The 3,257-nt window shown below is 44.9% G+C and overlaps 1 protein-coding gene across 1 annotated transcript in view; it reads right to left on the reverse strand.

The window, feature by feature from the left end:
• Positions 1-3,257, reverse strand: part of RCC1 (regulator of chromosome condensation 1) — a 287,208-nt gene that overhangs the window by 257,262 nt on the left and 26,689 nt on the right. The gene's annotated exons all lie outside the window — the stretch shown is intronic.

Consider the following 3,257-nt stretch of genomic DNA (forward strand, 5'->3'; position numbering starts at 1 on the left):
TGTGTTCAAATACAAACGTACTATAAAATTTTGCTTATTGTGAAAAAAAAAAAAACCAAAAAACTGCAAATATAAGCACACTTTTTAGAAAACGGAAAAGTGCCCTTTGGGAGCCAGGACGACTCAGTTCCACTACGTGGCCTTGGACAAACCACAGGTCGGCCCCAGCCACCCCTTCACCATTTCCCAATTTGCAAGACGTGAGATTTTTGTTGAAGCTGGATGGGATCCTGCGGTGGAAAGGGGGACAGGGGTTATAGGGCGTGTAAATTGGAGTAACAGAGTCATCTCAACCAAATAATCCCCAAGTCGTGTCATTTTGCTTTCCTGAGTCCCATATCCACTACCCTAACCCAAACCGCCAGCTCTCACTTGTCCCAGAATGATGACCTGCCCATAGAATGCCCTCAGTAAACAGGATTTCAGTGACTAGATAATCCCGATAAAACTCTCCTAGTCCGGAAACGTCCCGGGTCAAAGCCTCACATTGGCGGCTATTGCTCAGGGAGCTTCTGTAAGTGACTATCTCTAACAATGAAGCTCACTTTGCGGATCTCTTTTTGGGGCTCCCTCTGGGCTGATGTGACACTAACGCCCTCCTTTACCAGTTTATATTCCTATACCAGTTTATACGCAACCTGGGCGTTGCGTGTCAAAGCCAAGCGCTCATCGATCTGAAAACTTGAGATCCAACCACCAGCTGCCACATTTCCAGCTTTATCCTACTTACTGTAATAGCAGGGTACCGGCTAGGTGCTTTGACTATCAATTCCAACAAATGAAACATCAATCTCAGCCCCCTCTCACTAATTATTTTGGCAAGTTATTTAACCTGAGACTAATGTGGGTAATAGTCCTTACCACATAGGGTGATGTGAGGAGAAAATGAGAAGTTGGGAAAGTACTTGGCCCATTGCCTGGCATCCAGGAAATTCTCCATGGCATTTGGAGGCATTCAAATTATAACCGATAGCTGTTTATTTAGTACTATTTGCCAGGGCCTCTGCTGTGCTCTTTGCTTACTACACGTGGAAGATTTATTTATTTTCAGGTTGGAGATTTTTAAATGTTTATATATTGTTTTCTTTCTCTTTCGAGACTATGCAATTGGGGGGGGGGGTAGGGAGAGAGAGAGAATCCCACACAGGCTCTGCACTGCCAGCACAGAGCCTGATGCGGGGCTGGAACCCACCAACAGTGAGATCATACCTGAGCAGAAACCAAGAGTCCGACGCTTTACCGACTGAGCCACCCAGGTGCCCCTTAAATATTTATTTTTAATTTAGAGTATAAGTTTCATGAGACAGGGATTCTTGCCTGTTTTGTTTCTTTTTTTTTTTTAATTTTTTTTTCCAACGTTTTTTTTTATTTATTTTTGGGACAGAGAGAGACAGAGCATGAACGGGGGAGGGGCAGAGAGAGAGGGAGACACAGAATCGGAAGCAGGCTCCAGGCTCCGAGCCGTCAGCACAGAGCCCGACGCGGGGCTCGAACTCACAGACCGCGAGATCGTGACCTGGCTGAAGTCGGACGCTTAACCGACTGCGCCACCCAGGCGCCCCTGTTTCTAATCAAATTCCTACAACAATGTCCGGGGTATGATAGGCACTGAGAAAATATTTGCTGACTTTATGAAATAAACAATGAACAGCACAGTCCCTCACCCTATCTATCCCTACCCCAAAATTCCATTCCCTTGGGGCAAATTTTTCCAAATCTTCTTCCTGGAATCTTTCCGCACATTTCTAAATGACATATGTTCTCTTCATTTGTAGTTTCAGATATTTTAGCAACTGCTCTTCATTCACACATATACACGTCCAACTTCTCATAATGTCTGTCAGAGCACAGGTACCTGGCTGGCTCAGTCAATAGAGCATGCAACTCTTGATCTGGGGGTGGTGAGTTCAAGCCCTACATTTGGCCAAAAAAAATAAAACAAAATAAAATTTCTGTCAAAACAATATTGAACATCTACAATTCTGTAAATCTTATTTGTAGCTAAGCCACATAGGGTGGTATGATTACCTTTGTTTTGGGGTAATCAATCCAGGTTGGAGAAGGATGGGGGAAAAGATAAAACAGAGTAGATGTGTTTGAACAAAGGGAAATTTACACTTGGCACTAAATTAATACTTACACCAGAAAACTATGCATGTGAAAAACAAGGCAATTATTAACTATAGGGAACAATAAAAAAAGTACAATTGCCAAAACAGCAAAAACTATTTACTTTGTCCCTGGCACTATTCTAACATATGTGAAGCACCTGCAGAAAGCTTCATAATGCTTGCTTGCAATACAAGGAAAAGGAATTGAAGTTCTAGGTTCAGGTAGTGGCTATTTTTTTTTTTTTTTAATGTTTATTTTTGAGAGAGAGAGAGAGACAGGCGTGAGCAGGGGAGGGCAGAGAGGGACAAACAGAATCCAATGCAGGCTCCAGGCTCTGAGCTGTCAGCACAGAGCTTGGCGCGGGGCTCTAACTCACGAATGGTGAGATCATGACCTGAGCGAAGTTGGCGGCTCAACCAACTGAGCCACACAGGCGCCCCTGAGGCTGATTCTGATTCCAGCCTAGTTTGTGCCCTTGGTAAGTAGCTTTTTTTGTTTGTTTATTCATTTTTTGAGAGGGGGATGGAGGGTCGGGGAGAGACACAGAACCTGAAGTAGGCTCCAACCTCTGAGCTGTCACCACAGAGCTGGATGCGGGGGTTGATTTATGAGCTCTGAGCCAAAGTCAGACACTTAACCGACTGAGCCACCCAGGGACCCCTGGTAGGCAGCTTCTTGACCTTAAACGTCAACTCTATGGACTGTTTCCCAAAAGACAATGCTGACTTTGCAGGACTGATGTAAGGATCAGAAGAGCTATTATTGCATGTAGAGTTTAGCACAATGCCTGGCCCATTTTAAGCCCCAATACAGAACAGCTGCTATTAAGAAGAGGGAATTTTCAACATGCTGTCAAGAAGGAAAACTCCAGTAAATCTAGTCCAAATGGACTTTTGTAGGGAAGAGTAGCAGACATACAAGTGCTTCTTTACAAAGAAAATATTATAGGGGCGCCTGGGTGGCGCAGTCGGTTAAGCGTCCGACTTCAGCCAGGTCACGATCTCGCGGTCTGTGAGTTCGAGCCCCGCGTCAGGCTCTGGGCTGATGGCTCGGAGCCTGGAGCCTGTTTCCGATTCTGTGTCTCCCTCTCTCTCTGCCCCTCCCCTGTTCATGCTCTGTCTCTCTCTGTCCCAAAAATAAATAAA

Source organism: Panthera uncia (assembly GCF_023721935.1).
Source record: "Panthera uncia isolate 11264 chromosome C1 unlocalized genomic scaffold, Puncia_PCG_1.0 HiC_scaffold_4, whole genome shotgun sequence".
Lineage (NCBI taxonomy): Eukaryota > Metazoa > Chordata > Mammalia > Carnivora > Felidae > Panthera > Panthera uncia.